Genomic DNA, 23730 nt, shown 5'->3' with positions numbered 1-23730 from the left:
AATAGCTGCCTAACTTTTCTGTAAGAAATTGTTAATATTATTGGGAGAAATTTGGTGTAATTTGGGGCCTCTGGTTTGGTGCCTTTATAAAATCTGGAAATATGCTGACGTGCCAGGAAATGCATTTTCTACTATGATTTATTACTTTATTAGTATAGTTTTAAATTTTAAACTATGCTTTAGATGGTTACAACTTTAATAAGTTTCTCAATATCATACATAAATGTTCCTTTGGAGGGATTCTGCATAGGCATTGTCATAAACATCATCAGTGTTACTTGGCAAAACCTGGAAATAAGTACAGATAACAGCAGATATATGAATCTCTATTTTCCCAGGGTTCTGAAATAAGGCTTGATTAGTGCTTAGATGGATACATTCCAGGACTCTGTTTTAACAAGGTAACTCCTGCCTCTGTGTCAGTAACACTTAGGCATCAGTGTGACATTTTACGTTAGAGAAAAGTAGGCAAAGCATTGAACACAACTTTATCTTAATTACTAACTATAAGTAATGAAAACTCTACAGAGAGCAGGAGTCTATGTTGCCATGGAAATTGAGTCCAGGCACATCCCTCTCATTGGAGGGAAAAGAATACCAAGCCCCTGAGAAGGCATATTGTGAAAGATGGACAGATTGAGCCAATCAGCTTGTCCTCTGTCTCAGAGAGAGCTTCCACGAGCCGGCCTGGAGTGCTCCTGTTGGTGTCTGCACAGAACTCATAGTCCCACTAGAAATGGGCAGCTGAATTAGTCTCAATACTCCCAACATCTCATGATACCATTCTTTTTTTTTTTTACTGGAGTAGAATTGCTCTACAGATTTGTATCACCTTCTGCTGTACAGCAAAGTGAATCAGCTATATGTATACACTTAGCTCCATTTTCATGGATTTCTTTCTCATTTGTGTCATCAAATGAGCACTGAGGATTTCTCCATCCTATACAATAGGTTGTCATTAGTTATCTATTTTATCCATGTCTGTGTATGTGTTTTGCTCAGTCGTGTCTGACTCTTTATGACCCCATGGACTGTAGCCCACCAGGCTCCTCTGTCCCTGGAATTCTCCAGGCAAGAACACTGGAGTGGATAGCAGTTCTCTTTTCCAGGAGATCTTCTCAACCCAGGGATCGAACCTGGATCTTCTGCATTGTAGGCAGATTATTTCATGTGTGTGTATATATATATATCAGTCCCAGGTGGCGCTAGTGGTAAAGAACCTGCCTGCCAATGCAGGATACATAAGAGATGTGGATTCAGTTCGAGGTCAGGAAGATCCCTGGAGAAGAGCATGGCAACTCATTCCAGTGTTCTTGCCTGGAGAATCCCACGGACAGAGGAGCCTGGTGGGTTATGGTCCATAAGATCACAAAGAGCTGGACATGACTGAACCAACCTACCCTGTACAGTGTATACATATCAGTCCCAATCTAAGCAATGAGAAGAATGCCAACAACAAAAAAGAAAAAAATCTACAAACTTTGTCTTCGGCTAAACTAGAGGCGAGAGAACACTGCATCTTTATGTCTGAGAATTTACATCTTCATATTTGCTAAATCAACTGAGAGCAGCGGATGGAACATCACAGGGGATTGCAAAGTATGGACAGGACCTAGCAGTGCTGGTGTCAGGAATCAGCCGCTCAATTTAATGGTGGAAGGAGCCCTTCTCTGCCTTGCAAAGGACTGACTGAAACGGCGCAACTCTGTACCAATCCACAGAAAAAGCATACAAATTTCCTGAGAGTTCCAGCGGTAATAAATCTCAGAAGAAAGGAAAAGGAAGTGGAAGAAAATTTCTCTAATGGTGAGTCTTTTGCTGGTAGCAGCATTCACTGAAGGAACACAGTTTGTAGTTTAAATATTTTAAATATTTTCACACCACTCTCTTCTTGCTCATGTGGTTTGTAGAGAGAAGTCCTATGTAGTTCTTATCCTTGTTTTCTCTATAGACGATGTTTTGGATTTTGTTCGCTTGCCTTCTTTCAAGATGGTCCTTTTTCTCAAATTTTTTTTTTTTGCAGTCTGAATATACTATGCCTGGGGTTTCCCTGGTGGCTCAGATGGTAAAGAATCTGCCTGCAGTGCGGGAAACCTGGGTTTGATCCCTGGTTCGGACGATCTCCTGGAGAAGGAAAGGGCAACCCACTCCAGTATTCTTGGCTAGAGAATTCCAAGGACAGAGGAACCTAACGGACCACAGTCCATGGGGTTGCAAAGTGTTGGATATAACTGAGCAACTAATTCTATTCTCTTTCTCTGTAATATCCCTAGGCATAGACTGCTTGGTATTAAGCCTGCTTGGTATTCTTAGAGATATCTGGAAATGAAGCTTTATGTGTGTCATTATTTTGTAAACCTCTGGTCATTATTACTGCAAATATTTCTTTTACTTCAGTCTCTCTTACTTCTCCTTAGGGTGTTGTAATTATCCGTATAGTAAACCTTTTGAAATTCGAATAAGATTCTTGGATATTACATGCTGTTTTTTTTTTTTTAATGTATTTTTTGTTTGCATTTTAGTTTAGGAAGTCTCTATTGAGATATATTCAAGCTCACTGGCTCATTTTTTTAATTGTGGTAAAATGTACAAAACAATGTTTATCATTTTAACAATTTGTGAGTATATAATTCAATGGCAGGGAATACATTTACAGGGTTGTATAAATTTCTCATCATCCCCAGTATAAACTCTGTACCAGCCTCTGTTAACCTTCATTCTACTTTTTGTCCTTGCCCATTTGCCAATTCTTGGCATCTCATATAAATGAAATCATGTGATATTTGTTCTTCAGTATCTGGCTTATTTCATTAAGCATAAATGTTTTTAAGGCCCATCCATGTTATAATACATATTAAAATATTATTCTTTTTATGGAAAAATAATTTCCATTGCATGTGTATACCACATTTTGCTCATAAATTTATTTACTATTTCACCCCTGGCTGGGCTTCCCTAGTGGCTCAGATGGTAAAGAATCTGCCTCAATGCAGGAGATGCAGGTTCTATCCTGGGCTGGGAAGATCACCTGGAAAAGGGAATGGCTACTCACTCCAGTATTCTTGCCTGGAGAATTCCATGGACAGAGGAGCCTGGTGGGTAATAGTCCATGGGGTCGTAAATTTCACCTTGGGTTGTTTCCATCTTCTGGCTATTGGGAGTAATCCTACTATCACATTGGTACACACCCTCACTGATTCTTTTCTACACTGTGTCCAGTCCACCGGTGAGCTCAAGGGAGGCAATTACTGACTCTGTTTTAGTGTATTTCACTTCCAGTGTTTCATTTTGGTTCTTAGAGTTTCCATCTCCTACATGCATTAATATCTGTCCTTGTATATTGTCTACATTATTTTTAAAGACCCTCCCATAGTAATAATTTTATTTTTAATTAATTACTTATCTGTCAGTTATTTAAATTTAATTTCATTATACTTCTAATTCTCTACTGATCCACGGTCTGTCCACCTCTGATGCCTTGTAACTTCACACCATGTTTTCCCTAACTTCTTAATAGGCCTTGTGATTGTTTTGGCTGAAATCTGGATATGATGTATCAGATAATATAAACCAAAGTGAAAGATCTTTCTTGTGGATTTTATGTTTATCTGACAAGGAGTTCAGCTGTATTTCCTTTTTGCTGTAGCTGTAGATCCCAGAGGATTCAGATTCCTCTGATGTTCTGGTTTTTTAACTCCCCTGCCGTCTCTGAGTTTAAGAGAACCAAAGAACTCCTGCCTAATTAGAATCTGGGCCCTGCAGCTCTCTAAAATGTAAACTGCTTTTATAATTCCAGATTCCTATTCATGTGGTGGTAAGGCCTCAAGGACAGGATTGTATAATTTTAGGATTAAATCTCGGTTCTCAGTGGGCCTGTGCCCTTGGGCTGTGACCTTAACAAATTTTTTTTTTTTTTTTAAGCCTCTTTCACCTCTTAGGTGAAACACATAGGCTAGAGGGGATAAACTTGGATAACGCTCCCACTTCCATCCCATAGGAAGACAGCTGGTATAATACTCTTCCTCCTGGAGAGGCGTTTGTGATGGAGAATGTTCAGAGCATTTTCAAAATGATTATTTTCCCCTCCTCCTGCCAAGAAGTGTGCATTTTGAAACAATTTCAGAATTATGAGCATCACTCTTCCTTTTACAAAAGAATTTTACGAAGACATGAAATAATAACAGAAGCTTACTATTTTTAATATTTTTGTTGGCAATCCACACACCATTCTTTAGCAATTGATCTTTTACAACAGCCACTACAGACAATGGGGCTGGTTATATTTTGAAGAGTTGTGCTTATTGACTATCATATTGAATTTATAATAGGGGATTTTTCAAAATTCTCATCAGGCACAAAGATAAAAGTTAAATATTCCTTACCTGGGCTTCCCTGGTGACTCAGATGGTAAAGAATCTGTCCGCAGTTCGACTCCTAGGCTGGAAGATCCCCTGGAGAAGTGAATGTTTACCCACTCCAGTATTCTTGCCTGGAGAATCCTATGGACAGAGGAACCTGGTGGGCCACAGTCCATGGGGTCGCAAGGAGTCGGATATGATAGACTGAGTGACTAACACACACACACACTCCTTGCCTAGTTCTGTATCTGAATTAAGCAAGATAAAACGTCCGGAAGAGATCTTTTGCATTGTTTGTCATATCTTGCCACTCTCACAGCTTCTTCGCAGCAAGAAGAAAATAGCGTAATTCATTTTTTTTTTTTTTTTTTGCATAGATCTTCCTGTACTATGGTTGATTTTTTAATGATGTAGAAAGTATCTAAATGAGAACAGTCCTCTGTCCACAAAACATCAGTGTTTTAAGTATGAATTTGTTTGTCATTTCTAAACAGGCATGAATCTCAAAGGAATGAGTATTTCACTTTGATTATAATATTTTTTCTGAAAATATATTTTAAAGGAAAAAATGACTTTTTTGGTCCTATTTCACAACCGAGTCTCATTAAAAATGCTACCCTTTGTTGGATAAAAAGGTTTGGAATAAGTGTGCTATTGCTTCACGTTAATCCCTGTGGCTCAATTGGTGAGAATCATGCATTTGAAAAGAAGCAAGACTCTCCAGGGCTGCATGATAAAGAAAAAGTAAGTCTACAAACAATCAGTGTTATAGCCTTGCATATCACAGCCCTGAATCTTTGTGGTTTCAATATAGATTCACGAACAGTAACCAGAGCAAAATTATAGCATACTTATGAATTCTAGCAGGACAATATCAATGAAATATTCCATTAATTTGGCCCACATCTAACAAATTACATGAAGCATAAACCCAAGCATAAAACCCAAATCACTCTTTTGTTCAATTTTAAAGGACCTGGTTTCTATGTTGCTTGTATAAATCAAACACAGGGTCATTTATTTTATCAAACTTGTAAAACTGAAAATTTAACCTAGTTTCTATGCAGAACAAGAAAAAAAAAAATCTCACTTAGTAATGAAATTAAACAAAAGCATCAATCTTTTTTTCTACTGTATTAGCCCATTTTGGGAGTCACATTTCCGATCCTAAAAATGAGCTCACATCTGTTGGAAGAAATGCTATATTACCTTAACTTGGAATCATGTCAAGTTGGAATCATGTCAATCATGACAAAAAAAGATCAAAGGTGGTAATGTAGGATCAGTGAAGGAGGTTCTATGAAAAAAAGACTTTATTTATTTTTATTTATTTATTTTTTTTTAATTTTAAAATCTTTAATTCTTACATGCGTTCCCAAACATGAACCCCCCTCCCACCTCCCTCCCCATAACATCTCTCTGGGTCATCCCCATGCACCAGCCCCAAGCATGCTGTATCCTGCGTCAGACATAGACTGGCAATTCGATTCTTACATGATAGTATAAATGTTAGAATGCCATTCTCCCAAATCATCCCACCCTCTCCCTCTCCCTCTGAGCCCAAAAGTCCGTTATACACATCTGTGTCTTTTTTGCTGCACTTTAAACGAAACAAAAAAAAAGAATATATTTAAAGATGTTATTAATTTTGAAAAAAAAAATACAATAAGCTAGACAACTGATAATAAACAGCATTGAACACAAACACCAGAAAGTATCTCACTGCAAATATTCTGTATGCTTTGACAATTGTTAAAAGATAAACTGAGGCACATTAACATTTTTAAGTGTTCATTTGAGCACAAATGGATTCCAATTGAGCAGTGCCAAACCAGAAATGATGATGAGGGTTCCACCCACAGGAGGCAGGGAAAAGTGTGGAAAAAAAGAAACATTATCAATAAAATGACCCAGTAGATAACAAGCATGTTGAATGGATTGAAGCTATTTGCCAAAGGCCCTTGGGATCTTTTAAGTTAATTTTATTTCAGGAGTCAAGGTGTGTTGGTGAAATAACTTGAGGAAGAGAGATAATATGATTTAAGTGATACTAATATTTCTTATTAATAATACTAATATTCTTATCAGAAGGAAATGCTAACCCACTCCAGTATGCTTGCCTGGGAAATCCCATGGACAGAGGAGCCTGGTTGGCTACAGTCCACAAGGTCACAAAGAGTAGGACACGACGTTAGCTACTAAACCTCTACCTCTAATATTTCTTATTAATACTATGTCCAAAGATATCTTTACTATATTTTACTTCAGTTTAATGAGTTCTTCTGTGTCTGGAGTGTCTGGATGAAGAGTTGGGTGGAAAAAGAGAGAAGAAAAGCTGAATTCAGGGATAGAACACAAAACATTTTAGTACATGATTCCACATAGTGGACATAGGGCTGGGAAGAGGAAAAGATGATTCATAGCCTATGAGATTTGGGAGCCAACAAATTAAAAAAAAAATTATTAGAAAGGAGGGAGAAATGAGAAACGAAGGCAAAAAATTTGGTTCCATTTATGATCAAGAAAGGGCCGGTAGGCTGTGTAACACATGGGAGCAGGGCAGGAAAGGGGTCAGGTCTAGAAATATAAATCAAAGTCAATCTGGTACCATTGATATTTTAAAGCATGTGAATGCATAACCAAGAAAAATAAGGGCACCATATTTCCACCCTCAGGAGCATTGTTTGCTATTGGTTAACAGGTACTGCACACATGTAGAAAAACACAGGAGTGAGTTCATTTGAGAAAACAATGCGCTATATCCAGGCTTTCAGTATGACAGGGATCAGAGTGACAAAACGGCGTGTTGAAAAGATGACGGATGGAGCAGGGGTGTCTTGAGAATGCTATTTACTCAAACATGCTCAAAGGCAAAGGAGAGTGTAGTGTTTGCAAGATAGTGTTTAATTATCTGAAAAAGGAAAGTAGGATCTGTGAGGGAAAGTGCCTTCAATCAGTGTAACACTTTTTAATAACTGCTATCTTATCTTGAGTAAACTACTTTAATAGAATAAATCACTCATGGAAGATTAATCCTTTCACAAGGCAGTGTTTCGGAACATCTTCTTATATGTGTTAGTGCCTTCTTTTATAACTTCCAAGTTTTTAGACAGACCTACTTCCAGTCATCTGTGAATAGAAAGTAGGACTAGGTGTCCATTGCGGCAATATTCTCAGAATGGGAAGCTATAGCAATTTATTATTTTTCTGATTGGTTTGATATATAGAATTTTAATGATTGTGACGTGCTGCATTTACCATGGTTTACTAAAGACAACAGAGAATTGCAGAATCCCTGATTCTGTGTTTAACATTTATCTTTCAGATTTGAATTATTTTCGAGTACTGAGAATCTGAGAATAAGCACAGGGCTGTTGGCAAGCATTCTCAGACTTAGAGTTTGAGCAAATGGATTCTTTACTGTCTATGTAAAAATTTGAATACATAAACTGTAGTTTTAAATTTACTTATTTTGAATAAATTAACGCAGTATTCAAAACCATGCTAGGTTGAATCTGAGAAATGAACCTTAGGGAGTCATTGTATTACAAATCTAGATACTTACTGTTACTTAACTAATTACAAACCACGAAACCTAATCAGCCATATGATAGGTTTGCATGTTTTTAATTAAATGCTCAAAGTAAAAGTAATGCACTCCACTTCCACACATTTTTATATTCCAATAGAGTTTGCTTGATAAGCTTTGTCTTATAAAAATTCTCCAGTGATAGGTTTCCTTTACATGAATAATAATCATATTTAATACTTATTGAGGTCTTACCAAGTTTCAATTACCTTTTAATCCCTTTTATTGTTTAATTTAATTAAAAAAATTTCAGAAGCTATTATTATCTGTATTCTACATGTTTAAAAGTATGCACAGATAGATTAAACAGTTTGATCAAGGTCATATGTGTATCGTGAAAATGCATTTACGCATATATGAATACTATATTTTACAAGATACAGCTGGTTAAAGGGCTTCCCAGGTGAGGCTAGTGGTAAAGAACCTGCCTGCCAATTCAGAAGATGTAAAAGATGCAAGTTTGAGCCTTGGTCAGGGAGATCCCCTGGAGGAAGGCATGGCAACCCATCAGCATTCTTGCCTGCAGGATCCCATGGACAAAGGAGCCCGGCGGGCTATGGTCTCTAGGATCGCAAAGAGTCAGACAGGACTGAAGCGACTTGGTACACATGCACACAGATGGTTAAAACTTCCATGAGGCATTTTTTCCAGATAAAAGAGTGTCACCAAGTTTCCATTTATCAGCTAAGATAATAAAAGATGACAGTTTTAATACAAATCCAGGAACCTTAAAAGAAGTTCCTAAAAATTATGTCACAATGATTGCTACCATTACAGGTAATTTAGCAAACAAAGGTTGTTGGCTGAGAGATCATACCCATATGGCCAACACTTAATAAAATGTTATCTATAAATTCCCTGAATTACACTGTTATATTCTATTACAAATCCTTAAGGAAGAGCTTTATAAGTACCTGAGACTACTTAGGCTCTTCCATTTATTAATTTGAGCAGCTGGTACCCAATTGATTCACACAGAAATTGTTTATTCTTCCTGTCTATTTAGGAAATATAATAATTGCTTGCTTGGTGTCAGAATATGTACCAGTTACTGAAGATATAACAGTAACAATGCATAATTTAATTAGAGCCACTGACTATTGGGCTTCCTTGGTGACTCAAATGGTAAGGAGTTCACCAGCTATGCGGAAGATCCAGGTTTGACCCCTGGGTCAGGAAGGTCCCCTGGAAAAGGGAATAGCAACCCAGTCCAGTATTCTTGCTGGAGAATTTCATGGATAGAGTATGCTGGCAGGTTATAGTCCATGGGGTCACAAAGTATTGGACACAGCTTAGTAACTAACATACACACACACCAAGTATTGAAAAATATGTGATATACCTCTATAATAATATATTAGCAAAGTTATGAAGTAACAAGGTTGTTATTGTTTAGTCACTCAGTCATATCTGACTCTTTGTGACCCCATGGACTGTAGCCCTCCAGGCCTCTCTGTCCATGGAGTTTCCCAGGCAAGAATACTGGAGTCAATTGCCATTTCCTTCTGCAGGGGATCTTCTTGACCCAGGGATAGAACTCATATCTCCTGCAAGTCTCCTGTGTTGTAGGCAAATTCTTTACTGCTGAGCTACCTGGGGAAAAAAAGGAAGCACAACTAAACTTCTTTTGGAAGTGAGAGGGATCAAGGAAGTATTTTCTGAAGTCCTGGAATGTCTATTGGTAAGGTCATGAAGGGATGGGGGTTGGCATGGACAGCATCTCCACAGGAAGATTATTTATCAAAGTCTTTCAGAAATTTTTCTAACAAGCATGATATTTTTACTACTATTTATAGATTTCCTTTCCCAATATCAAATAAAACATTTTATTAGCAATAAATTTCAAGAGCATGCTCAAAGCAGTGACTAAAACAGATGTGTGTGTCTGCTCAATCACTCAGTCATGTCTGCCTCTTTGCAAACCCATGGCCTGTAGCCTGCCAGACTCCTCTTGTTCATGGAATGTTCCATTCATATTTAGTACATCATTTAATGATTACTTATGATATAGCAGATAAACATCATTAGCACATTATAATATATCATAATATAGAATTCATATATCATGTCCTCTTAGCATCTGGGAATACAGACATGAATTTATTTAGTCCCTATCCTAGGGGGAGACAGTTGTGCATGTTTTGTCTGGATAGGGTTTTCAGAGTTTAGAACACACAGAGGAGAGCACACATTAATGATCTGAAGTAGTATGATACATTTCGTTACTAGAGAAGTAATTACAAAATGCCATGCAGAAGAGATGAAGGAGGAAAAACACTGTACATGGCAATTAAGGAAAGAGTGGCAGAGCAGTATACATTTTAACTGGACTTTCAAAAAAGGGTATACACATGTAATCCGGTGCCAGAAAGAGATTAGCTGGAAATTTCAACTCATTATTTCAAATTCCCATGCAATACACCGTACATGTCCATAGCCCTACCACGATTTCTGCAAATTCCTGGAAATTTAGACTTTCAGAAACATTTATACCTCTAGACTTACACTTCCATAGATTTTTTAAAAATCTGATTTCATAGCAGTAACCCCTTCATGTACCACTCAAAACAAACTAAATAATTAAAAATATATATATTTATGGCTATGTTCAGAGAGCATAATGGGATTTTTGATTCTTTTTAATCCATTTAACATGAGGCATGTTTTGATGGGATTCTATTAGGATACAATTCCATTTAAGTGTAAAGAAAGTCAGTGAATCTCAGTGAAATCTGCTTATGCTTTTCAATAAATCTTAGTCTTTCAATGAATCTTAGTCTTTCAGTGAATCTTAATCTTGTAGGACTAATACGTGTGCTAAGTCACTTCAGTCATGTCCAACTCTTTGTGACCCCATGGACTGTGTAGCCCACCAGGCTCCTCTGTCCATGGGACTCTCAGGCAAGAATATTGGAGTGGGTTGCCATTTCCTTCTCCAAAAAGCCTGGGTTCCCTGCACAACTGATTGATGTGGAATATTTATTATAGATCTCAAAGGACACACATGGACTTTCAGAGCCCTTTGTTAACGTAGAAGTGATGGTCTTTAGCCATTTTTTGTGTGCGTGACAGGTATACTCAGTCAACTTAATGTGCATGTCAGAACAAATCCTCATAAAATACATATAATACCTAATTCTGCAGGGCCTTCGTATAAGGTTTATGTCCAATAAATCTGCTATTTAAACAGACAAGAGAAGAAAATAGATCACTAGCTCTATGAAATGAGAAAAATAGAATATCCTAGTCCATTTTTCTTATTTTCTAAATATACATAAATACATAAATAAAACCAAATTTAATGTAAGAAGTTTTGCTGTGATGTACTATGACCCCAGGTGCTCTTGAAGGCAATACTTCAAGTCAATTCAGATTAAATTGGCTGACAGGAATTTTAGGCTTTGAGATCACTTGCATTTTCCAAATGCAGACATGAACATTTATGGGTGGGTCATTTATACTTCATTAAATTTTGTTCAATATTTTTGGCATATGATAAAGTTTAATTAAATATTTTATAACATAATTTTGATGCTCTCTGTTTTTTTCCCTTATCATAGCATGATCATCCAAGTTACTTGAAACAAATTCTAAGCAACTTGAGAATAGTGAGTTCTCTTTTTCTTATCCTTTGAGTACCCACATTATTTAGCACTTTGCTTAGACAGTTATGAATAATTGATTTAATTTTATAAATGAGTTAAGCCTTTGCATATTGTATGTAATATGAGCTTGGTAATCATCGGTTTAATTAAGCAATGAATGAAAATCAAAATAACCTTCTTATATGAAAACCCTGTTGTAAGATCTTGATGGAACTATTGAATTATCTGTTTCTGCACTGATTTTACAGTGTTCATGGATTTTTCTTTAACAGAGTTGTGTAATACTTGGGTTTTCAGTCTGGGTGGAGGCCACATAGGAAGATAAGGGCCAAATGCATTTGCTTGCTTGTATTTCCCTAGGACTTCATAAAGAACCTGGTGCTTTGTATGCATTCAGTATTTTCCAATTAAAAATCAATTTAGCCCAAAAGACCTCACCTTACTTTGGCCTATAAAATAGCATGTGCATTGGTCCCTCCCTAAATTTCTAATTCCATGTTGTATTTCTCATGACACTTATTTTGGACCTATTCCTATTGCTTTACTAATTTCAGCTAAGTTGTTTTGAATTCCCCCTTAACAACCATTGTCTTTCCTCTTTCCTCTGCCTGGCATGCTCTTTACAAGATTTACAAGTGCCTTATTAGTTTTCATTAATAAATCTAAGTTTACTGTCTTTTATTTTATTCCTGATACATTTTCTTATCTGTAACCTCCTTCTATGTTTACTGCTTTACCTGCCGTCACTTTAACCCCTGGATGACAACTTGTACATTCTTCATTGTTTTTTCACCCTTGTCTTCTCAAAGTCAAGAACAATATTTGGTACATGTTAAGTATTTAATCGGAGAAAGCAATGGCGCCCCACTCCAGTACTCTTGCCTGGAAAATCCCATGGGCGGAGGAGCCTGGTAGGCTGCAGTCCATGGGGTCATGAAGAGTCAGACACGACTGAGTGACTTCAGTATTCCTTTCATGCATTGGAAAAGGAAATGGCAACCCACTCCAGTCTTCTTGCCTGGAGAATCCCAGGGACAGGGGAGCCTGGTGGGCTGCCGTCTACGGGGTCACACAGAGTCGGACACGACTGAAGCGACTTAGCAGCAGTAGCAGCAGGTATTTAATAGAAAGTTTTAAAATTTGTACATAAGCACACACATTCTGAAAAAGGATAAATGATTTACAATGTATACTGTAGAAACAACCCATGCTTCTATATGTTTTAAAGCACTGTTATTTAACGGATGTTCCTGGGGACATTCCTGGGGCTATTGTATCACACATTTACACAGAACAAAGGAGCACACACTGAGCTTGAAACAGGGAAAGTCAATCTCACACTTGGTGATGAGCCAAGCAAGCTCTGTGACTATCTCTGGGTAAGGAAGTGTTCCAGAACCAGGAATACTGCCTTCTTATCTGATGAAGCAGAGGTCAAAAAACTAAGCAAGTCTGCTTTTACCAATAGAGCAGAATGTCTTCAACTATTGCAATCTCTTGAATTTAAAGTAGACTAATTCATTCTTCATATATCCATGTGATTGGGTTGTTTTTTTTTCTATTAAATATTAAGATGTCCTCAAAAATTTTGGATATTAGCCCTTAATAAGATGTATGGTTTTCAAATATTGTCTCACAGTCAATAGGTTGCAGTTTCATTTTTTTCCTTTGTTTTGAAGAAAGCTTTTTAGTTTGATGTGATCCCCTTTGTCTATTTTTGCTTTTGTTGTGTGGACTTTTGGTGTCATTTCTAAGAAATTATTGCCAGGAGCAGTGTCAAGAAGTTTTCTCCTATGCTTTCCTCTAAAAGTTTTGTTTTCAGGTCTTATATTTAAGTGTTTAATTAATTTTTAGCTAGTTTTTCTGTATGATGTAAGATAAAGGTTCAATTTCATTCTTTTGAACATAGATATTCAGTTTTCCCGATACCATTCATTAAGAGCTATCCTTTCCCTCACTGGATATTATTGGTACTCTTGTCAACAATCAGTTGATGACATATGTGTGGGTTTATTCCAGGGTTCAAAAATGGGCAAGGAACCTGAATAGACATTTCTCCAAAGAAGACATACAAATGGCCAACAGTATTTGACCAGCAGTTCAGCATCATTAATCATCAGGGAAATGTAAATTAAACCACAATGATATATCACCTCATACCTGTTAGAATAGCTATTGCTTAAAAAAAGAAACAAGTGTTGATGAGGATGCAGAGAAAATAAAACCTTTTATACTATTGGTATGAATGTATTTTGAAGAATCTGCTATGGAAAACAGTATGAAGATTCCCTAAAGAGTTAAAAATAGACTACCATATAATGCAGCAATCTCACCTGTGGGAATAAATTGAACTGAAATCAGAATCTTTAAGAGATATCAGTATTCTCATATTCACTGCAGCATTGCTCACAATTAACACAATATCCAAACAATCTAAATGTCAACAGATGAAAAGAAAAAGAAAATTTGGCATACATATGTATATATATATATATATATATATAGATATATATAATAAAACACTGTACATGTGCTCAGTAGCTCGGTTATGTCTGACTCTTGTGACCCCATGGACTGTAGCTCACCAGGCTCCTCTGTCCATGGGATTATTCCCAGCAAAAATACTGGAGTGGGTTGCTACTAACATTATTCAGACTCAAAAAAACGAGGAAATCCTATCATATATGACCACATGGATGAACCTGGAGGAAATTATGCTAAGTTTAATAAGCCAGTCACAGAGGACAAATACTGCCTGGCTCCACTTATATGAGGCATGTAAAATAGTCAAACTCATAGAAGCTGAGTGTAGAATGGGTGGTTACCAGGAGCTGGGAGAGAAGGAGAGGGGGATGAATAAGTCCAAGGGAACTAGTGCCTGAGGTTAACAGCACTTAAAATTGGCTAACAGGATATATTTCATACGGTGTTCTTATCACAATAAAATAACAAAAGAAAATCAAAAGGGTAGGAAGAAGAAAGTATTGAAGGTGGTGGATAAGTTTATGGTGTATACTGTGCTGACAGCTTCACAGATGTATACTTATCTCCTAATTAATCGAGTTGTATACATTAAACACATATGCTTTTGTCTATAAATCGTGCCTCGATAAAGTGATTTTTAAAAAATAAATAAATGTGATATTTCTCATTATTGTTAATTTTCTAAACTCACAGGAGAATATTAATCTCCATTATTTTTTATTCTTTGCACTGGTGATGAGTTATATATGTTTACTAACTGTATTTTTTCTGTAGAGTCTGTGTGTTTACACACAAAAGTGGTCATACCCAATGTAAAGTTTAAAAACATACTGATCTATAATAATTGGACTTTATCTTTTGTCTCCACAACCCTGAGAAGGTAGCCATCTCATTGCAGTCTGTGTTACTAAGAGAACAGTTTGCCTTCTCTTTTAAGAGTAGAGTGGACAGTGCATTCTGGTCCATTCACACTAAGCGTCATTGTGAGTGATGAGTATGCTACCGTGGGATCATGGGCCTTATGGACTGATACTATGATTTGTTCTGACAGGTCATCCACTGGTGTATTCTTATGAGGGTGGTTCAGTTGAAGGTGCTAAACGACAGAAAAAGACCTTGTGATTGGGTGATATTTAATGTAAAAGTCATCATTTAAGACACATGTGCTTCCTGAAAAAAAAGAAATAGAGTTTTGCACTTGTTTTATTGAATGCCTGGCTGAATTAAACAGAGTATTAGATTCAAAGAAGCTTTTAAGTACACCATGTGAAAATTAAGTTACAATCATAAGTTTGTGAGAGGTCAGGGCAAGATGGTTAAGGCAGGCCTGGGCCTGCCCGGGCATGTCGGGACATGACCCGGCAGAGGACTGCAGACACACCTCGAAGACGGACCGGCAACCAAGCGGACCAACCAGGAGCCGACACGGAGCCCTTGGACGCCAATCACCGCTGAGCCCACACTTTCTTCATATGGGAACCCGGCCCCGGCTATAAAACCCTTCCCCCACCCCTCATACCTCGCAGACTCCCTTTGTCTCCTTGCTCTCTCGCCCCCGGGAGTTCTGCCCGAGAGCGACCGCCCAATAAAGGCCCTTATCAACGGTCCATAGAGGTGGCGTTTTCTTCCCGCGGCGGTTCTTACATTTGGTGCCCAATGTGGGGCTCGAGGTGAGGGCCCCCGGCCCTTGCCGTTGAGGCCCCCTCGAGCTCCACCGCCACGGTAGCCCTGGACTCAGGTGGCTGACCAACCCCCCCGGACGGCAGGATACGGGGTAAGTCCCTTCGGCTTTGGGGCCCGCCCTCCCTGGCGACCACCTCCTAGGGCCCGGTAACGGGTGCGCACTTACTAGGCCCTCCCGGTCACCAGCTCGTGGGGGAGACGTCCCCAACGGCTAGGTAGACCTCCGGCTTCGGCCTCCGGCTTCGGCCTTTTTCGGTCACCAGCTTGTGAGGGAGACGTCCCAAGCAGCTGAGTAGACTTTCGGCTTCGGCCTTTCCTGGTCCCCAGCCCGTGAGGAAGACGTTCCGAGCGGCTGTACGGACCTCTGGCTTCCCCTGACATGTCCGAAGACGTTCGGGCAGCGGGGGTTGCCTCCACGCTCTGTGGTCACCATGGGATCGACGGCCTCCAAACCCGACCCCCAATACTCCACCCCCTTAGAGTGTCTGCTGGCTAACCTGCGGACCCTAAGACTAAAGGGATATATCCACCCCAAGCAGCTCACTTTTCTGTGTTCACAAGCCTGGCCTCAATATCCCCTAGATAATGGTTCACAGTGGCCAGCCACAGGGACATTTGACTTTGACGTTCTCCGTGATTTAGATAATTACTGCCGGAGAACGGGAAAATGGTCTGAGGTCCCCTATGTTCAGGCCTTTTGGACGTTGCGCTCTCGCCCCACCCTATGCACCATGTGCGCTCTCAGCCAAATCCTACTTACCCTGGCTCCCCCGATTCCACCCTCCCGGGCCAAGCCAGCCCCTCCCGTCTCTGAGTCCTCTGCCTTCTCTGTTCCCCCGGAAGATCTGGTGGCCCCTCCTCCCTATACCTCTCCCACGGCCCCCACCCCTTCCGCTCCGGCTCCTGCCCCCTCCCCCTCCACTCTGGCCTCTCCTACCTCCGCTCCCGCCCCCGAGACGCGACCACCGCCCCATCCTCTGGCCCTTAACCCCATCTTGTATCCTCCTCTTCCCCCCGTCACTCCCTCCCCTTCTCCGGTTAGCTCCCACACTCGCTCCCACAGCAACCCTCCGGGAGCCTCCCCTCCCCCTCCCCCAGCCCCGCTACTCCCTCTCCGACAAGTAGCCGGAGCTGAGGGCCTAGCCCAAGTCCATGTCCCCTTCTCCCTCCAAGACCTAGCACAGATTGAGGCCAAACTGGGTTCCTTCTCCTCCAACCCTACTCAGTACATTAAGCAGTTTACTGGTCTGACCTGCGCCTATGCCTTGACATGGCAGGATATATATGTCATTCTGGGGTCTCCCACCACTCCTGAAGAGAGGCAGGCCATCTGGACGGCGGCCAAAGCTCAGGCTGACCAGCGGCACTATGCTAACCCCTCCCCCGAGCGCCCCCCGGGGGCTCAGGCGGTTCCTGACACCGACCCTGATTGGAACTACCAGGAAGGGGGTGGCGGCCAGTTGCGAGTACGCTACATGATAGAATGTATCCTCGATGGGATGGAAACGTCCTCTCATAAGGTTGTAAACTTCCTCAAATTAGATGAGGTGACCCAGGGGCCCGACGAAAACCCAGCCATGTTCCTTAATTGGCTGACCGAGGCCCTCGTCCAATACACCCGGCTGTCCCCTGAGTCCCCCATCGGGGCGGCCACCTTGGCCAATCGTTTTATTTCCCAATCTGCCCCCGATATCCGGAAAAAGCTGGCCAAGGCCAAGGACGGCCCTCAGACCCCTATCCGAGACCTGGTAAAAATGGCTTTTAAGGTCTACAATGCCCGCGAGGAAACTGCTGAGGCCAGTCAAAAGGCAAGGCTCAAGCAAAAGGCCGAATTTCAGGCAAGCCTCCTAAACCAGAAAACCCAGGCCTTGGTAGCGGCCCTGCGGCCGGCGGCGGGCTCGGGGCCCCAAAACCCCCCTCCGGGGGCCTGCTTCAAGTGCGGCCAAGAAGGGCACTGGGCCAAGATGTGCCCCAATCCGCGGCCTCCTTCCAAGCCGTGCCCGTTGTGCAAACGACGAGGACACTGGGCTAGTGACTGTCCCCAGGCCTCTCGGGCCTCGACCTCTAGGGGCCGGGGACCGGAGCGCCCCAGGGAGACCTCCTGCCCTCCTCCGGCTTTGGAGCTGCTGAGCTTCGACAGCGACTGACACCGCCCAGACTCGGGGACCCCAATAACCCAAGCCGAGCCCAGGGTAACACTCCAGGTAGCGGGTAAGTCCATCAATTTTCTGGTTGACACGGGGGCTACCTATTCGGTCCTTCCCTCTTTCGGAGGCACTCTACGTCCTTCCCAGGTTTCAGTTATGGGCATTGACGGCCAACCCTCGTGTCCGCTCCAAACCCAACCACTAGCCTGTCAATTAGACTCCTGTCTATTTACCCACTCCTTTCTGGTCATTCCCTCCTGCCCTACTCCTCTCTTGGGAAGAGACATACTTGCTAAGCTGAAGGCCACTCTTCAGCTAGCTCCAGGATCGGCTCCCACGTCAGGGGCCTTCCTAATGCTACTTGTTGACCCTCCAACCTCTTCTGTTAATCCTGAGGTCTGGGACACCCGAGTCCCGGTGGTGGCTCCAGCACCACCCTCCAGTTCTCATTCGGCTAAGGGACCCTACCTGTTTCCCAACCCGGCCCCAGTTTCCTTTGTCTACTCGCAACCTCAGAGGGCTAAAGCCTATCATCGACCGTCTCCTGGGACAGGGTCTCCTGATTCCTACGACCTCCCCCTGTAACACGCCCATCATCCCTGTTCAAAAGGCTTCAGGAGACTACCAGCTAGTGCAGGATCTCCGCCTGATCAACGTGGCGGTGGTCCCTGCCCATCCACTTGTCCCTAACCCCTACACCCTCCTTTCTTCCATACCTCCTCAGACCTCTCATTTCACTGTTATTGACCTCAAGGATGCCTTTTTTACCATTCCACCCCATCCCGACTGCCAATTCCTCTTTGCCTTCACCTGGACTGACCCCGATACCCAGCTAACCATGCAACTCACATGGACCATACTTCCTCAGGGGTTCAGAGACAGTCCCCACTACTTCGGGCAGGCTCTGTCCCGGGACCTGGTTAAGTGCTCGCTTCGCCCTAGCACCCTTCTCCAGTACGTTGACGACTTGCTCCTTTGCAGTCCCTCAGAAGAGACCTCCCGACAACATACTGCAACTCTCCTCAATTTCCTTGGCTCCCAGGGTTACAGAGCCTCACAATCGAAAGCCCAACTGACTCAGACTTCTGTCATCTATCTGGGTCTCCAAATCACTCCGACCACTAAAGCCCTGACCACAGACCGGTGTAGCCTCCTCCGGTCCATTTGCCCTCTGACCAACGGAGACCAGATATTGTCCTTCTTAGGACTGACGGGATTCTTCCGACACTGGGTCCCAAACTATGCTACCCTGGCCAAACCTTTATATGCGGCAGCTAAAGAAACTCCCACAGGGCCGCTGTCTTCCCCCACCGAAGTGGTTCGGGCCTTCCACGCTTTACGCTCAACCCTATTGGCTGCGCCTCCTCTCTTTCTCCCAAACCCCAACTATCCACACCACCTATACACTGATGAAAAGGGAGGGATAGCCTTTGGAGCTTTGGTGCAACCGATTGGCCCAGAATTGCTGCCTATTGCTTACATATCCAAACACCTTGACCCCACAGCCAGGGGGTGGTTCCCCTGCCTGCGGGCACTAGCGGCGGCGGCGACGCTGTACGCCGATGCAAAGAAGCTGATTCATGGCCAACCCTTGACCATCTTTTCACCTCACCGTCTGGGTGACCTTTTAGCCTCTAGATTCCTTTCCGAACTTAGCGAGTCCAGGCTACAACAGTTTCACCTGGTATTCCTGGACAATCCTCAGGTTTCTGTGGGCCGTTCCCCACAATTAAACCCACTTTCCTCACTATCCTCCCTCACTCTCTCCTCAGAACGCCCAACCCACTCATGCTCGGAGGCCCTTGAGTCCCTTATGCAACCACCCCACAACCTGTTCTCCAAACCTCTACCGAATCCAGAGCTGACTTTGTTCGTCGATGGGAGCTCAAAGCAAGATCCCAATGGAAACCGACGGGCAGCCTACGCTGTGGTGACCACCCGGGAAGTCCTAGAAGCTCAACCCTTGCCACCCGGGATGACTTCTCAGAAGGCTGAACTAACGGCCCTAACTAGAGCCTTACACTTAGCAGAAGGAAAGAGGGCCAATATTTACACGGACTCCAAGTATGCCTTCTTGATTGCCCATTCTCACGCGGCAATCTGGAAGGAACGGGGCTTCCTGACCACTAAAGGATCCCCCATCTGTAATGCCCCCCACATTACTCGGCTGTTGGATGCCTTATCCTTGCCCAAAGAGGTCGCTATCATACACTGCAAGGGACACCAAAATTCCCATGACACTGTCGCGCTGGGTAACAATATGGCAGACCAAGTGGCTTGACAGATTACCTTACAACAAGCCCCCGAGCCCCTGCTGACTTTGAGATCCACCTTCAACCCAGATTATTCCAGCAGGGAAGCCAGAGCCTTGCTGGCGCAAGAAGGGGCTCAGAGGCACCCGTCGGGATGGATACTACTCCATAATAAACCAGTGCTTCCTGAGCGCCAGGCTAAGGCCATAATATCCCAAATCCACAATACTCTCCACATCGGGCCAAGGGCTCTCTTTTCCTTTCTCAGCCCTGTCTTTTCTCCCCTACATCTCAGACAGACCATATATGCCGTCCACCACTCCTGCCTAACATGTGCCTCCACCTCTCCCCAAGGAGGACTCCGACCCTCACAGGAGACTCACCAGTTGAGGGGACATATGCCCGGGCAGGATTGGCAGATAGACTTCACCCATATGCCCAGACATTGAACCCACCGCTATCTACTGGTCTTGGTGGATACCTTTTCAGGATGGGTCGAGGCCTTCCCCACTGCCCGAGAGACGGCAGCGGCGGTGGCGGAGGTCTTGACGGCCCATCTCATCCCCAGATTTGGGTTGCCAAACTCTCTCCAGTCTGACAATGGGCCTGCTTTTATCTCGCAGATCTCTCAGTGGGTGGCTGCAGCCCTGGGTATTGACTGGCATCTCCACATCCCCTATCGGCCCCAATCATCAGGCAAGGTAGAGCGGGTGAACGGCATCATCAAGACGCATCTGATCAAGCTTGCCTCAGAACTGCGGCTGTCTTGGGTCGACCTCCTTCCTCTGGCGCTCACTCGCATTTGCACCACACCCCACTCCAAAACAGGTTTGACCCCTTTTGAACTGCTCTACGGCAGGCCCTATCTCCTGACTCACCTCCCCGCAGGAGAGGCTTCCCCACTCGCGGGGTACCTCCCCCTCTTCTCCCTCCTACGATCCTTGCTGAGGGAACACACTGACCAGGTCCTGCCACAACCAACAGACGACGAGAGGCCCACCCAGCCTCTGGCCCCAGGAGATCAGGTACTGCTCAAAACCCTGAGTCCCCGCCCACTACAGCCTCGCTGGACGGGACCCCATACTGTTATCCTCACCACCCCTACAGCAGCCAAACTCCTGGGACATGAGCCCTGGTACCACCTGACCCGACTCAAACGAGCTCCCCCGGGTCTCCCAGAAACAGGGGCGGCCCCGGCCCCGGCCCTTTCTCCTGACCACTTCTACCGCTCCACTCTCACGGGGCAGACCAAGCTGACCATCACCCGAACCCCTCTGCTGTCGATTCCTGAATAGCCCGGAGACCTTTCACTCCAACCTCAGAACGATGCGGGGCTCTCTACTCTGGGTTACTCTGGGGGTACTGGGAGTCCTGGAAAAAAGGGGGCACACCAACCAAAACCCTCACCAGCCCTTTCAGGTCACCTGGGTCTTAAAAAATGGAGAGACCTACGAAGAGCTAAACCAGACCACAGCCACCCAACCGAAAGATACGTGGTGGCCTGACCTATACTTTCACCTTCAACAGCTAACCGAGACCTCATGGGCCTGGGCATATCTCAGAAAGGTCGGGTTTTATGCCTGTCCGGGACATCAGCGGGAAAACATAAAGACCTGTGGGGGAATGGTGAGTCGCTACTGTAAATCCTGGGACTGTGTCACTTCCAACGATGGGTGATGGAAATGGTCGGTGACCAAGCCAGACCTGATCAATATGTCCTTCGTAAATCCCATCACCCAGGACATGTGGAACCACAGATTCACAAAGTACTGCCCCGACTGTGACTTAGTCAGACTATCATTCACACAGCAAGGACGGACTGAAAACAGATGGATCTCCGGGCTAGCCTGGGGAATACAGGTCTATGATGGCTGGGGGGCCCCAAGTGCAATACTATATGTCCAGCAAGTCCTGCAACCCGCTCAGACCCATGCTGTGGGGCCCAACCAGGTTATTGCACCCCCGCGCCCCTCACCACGAGGACAAACGCCACAAATGTGACCTCGTCCACCCTCACCCCCCTCCCCCCTCAGCTGACCCGGACTGACCCACCAGAGACCCAGGAACCCCTGTGGGCCATGGTCAAGGAAGCCTACGGGGCCCTTAACCTCTCCAATCCTGATGCGACCCAATCCTGCTGGCTTTGTTACACCCTATATCCACCTTACTACGAGGCCGTGGGCTTAAATGCTACCTACAACTTATCCGTTATCTCCAACCCACCACAGTGCTCTTGGGGAGACCGCAAGGTGGGCCTTACCATGAAACAAGTATGGGGTTTGGGGACCTGCTTAGGCACGGTTCCTACAGATAAACAAACCTTGTGCGCCCAGACTGGCAATGATACCAACTTCACCAATAAGACCTACGTCATACCCGAAACCGGGGGGGTGGTGGGTGTGCTCACAGACTGGGCTAACGCCCTGTCTCCACTTGGCTGTCTTCAACTGGAGCAGGGAATTCTGTGTCATGGTAGCAGTAGTACCCAAGATTACATACCACCCAGAGGAGGTCCTCTACAACTTTTGGGACCGAGACACCCCAGCTCCTAGACACAAGAGGGAGCCCGTTACAGCTGTTACTCTGGCAACGCTGTTCGCCCTGGGGGCAGCCGGGACGGGCACGGGCATTGCTTCCCTCACCACACAACATCAGGGCCTGACCACCCTGAGGGCCGCAATTGACGAAGACATCGCCCGCATAGAGAAGTCCATGATGGCCCTAGAGAAGTCCTTAACTTCCCTTTCCAAAGTAGTATTACAAAACTGCAGAGGGCTAGACCTGGTCTTTTTGCAACAGGGGGGCCTCTGTGCGGCCCTCAAAGAAGAACGCTGTTTCTACGCTGATCATACTGGGGTGGTTCGAGAGTCCATGGCTAAAGTAAGAGAGGGATTAGAATGCAGGAAGAGAGAGAGGGAGGCCCAGCAGGGCTGGTTTGAGTCTTGGTTCCAAAGTTCCCCTTGGCTGACGACTTTGCTATCCTCCTTAATGGGACCACTCATCATTCTCCTACTGCTCCTGACTTTTGGGCCCTGTATCCTAAACAAGCTTCTGGCTTTTATCAAGCAACGGCTCAACACGGTCCAGCTGATGGTGCTGCGACAGCAGTACCAGGGGCTTCCAACAAACCCTCCGTGACAAGATCAACGACAGACGCCCCCTGTCATCCCGGCCTCACCCTACCCCCGTCGCCCCCGTTCAGCAGGAAGTAGCCAGAAAGAATCGGCGCCCCTTGTCCTATATCAAAAAGGCCGGGATGAGAGGTCAGGGCAAGATGGTTAAGGCAGGCCTGGGCCTGCCCGGGCATGTCGGGACATGACCCGGCTATAAAAAGGAATAAAGAACAGACTGGAATGATCACTGCTCTCAGGTTGTTTATATATCATTTGACACAAGACAAGAAAACATTTTATAACATTAAATATTTAATTGAGAAGTTCAGAATGCTCTGCAAGAACAGAATCAAAAAGCAACAATCCAGAGGGTGAAATAAGAATCCGGTTAGAATTAAAAAAAAAAAAAAAATGGCAGAAAGGGTAGATCTTATTAGGGGAAGTGGTGAGAGGAAATGACAAAAGATTTAGGGAGAGAAGCCAAACAGAATATTTGGCA

The 23730-nt window shown here is 43.8% G+C and overlaps 1 pseudogene; it reads left to right on the top strand.

Annotated features, from left to right (window-relative positions):
- The first annotated feature begins 21444 nt into the window (after positions 1-21444).
- On the top strand, positions 21445-23256 carry LOC128067256 (MLV-related proviral Env polyprotein-like; annotated as a pseudogene).
- Positions 23257-23730: the final 474 nt, after the last annotated feature.

This window comes from Budorcas taxicolor, chromosome 22 (assembly GCF_023091745.1).
Source record: "Budorcas taxicolor isolate Tak-1 chromosome 22, Takin1.1, whole genome shotgun sequence".
Lineage (NCBI taxonomy): Eukaryota > Metazoa > Chordata > Mammalia > Artiodactyla > Bovidae > Budorcas > Budorcas taxicolor.
The sequence above is the reverse complement of the archived record's forward strand: the minus strand, read 5'-3'. Positions and strand labels throughout refer to the sequence as shown.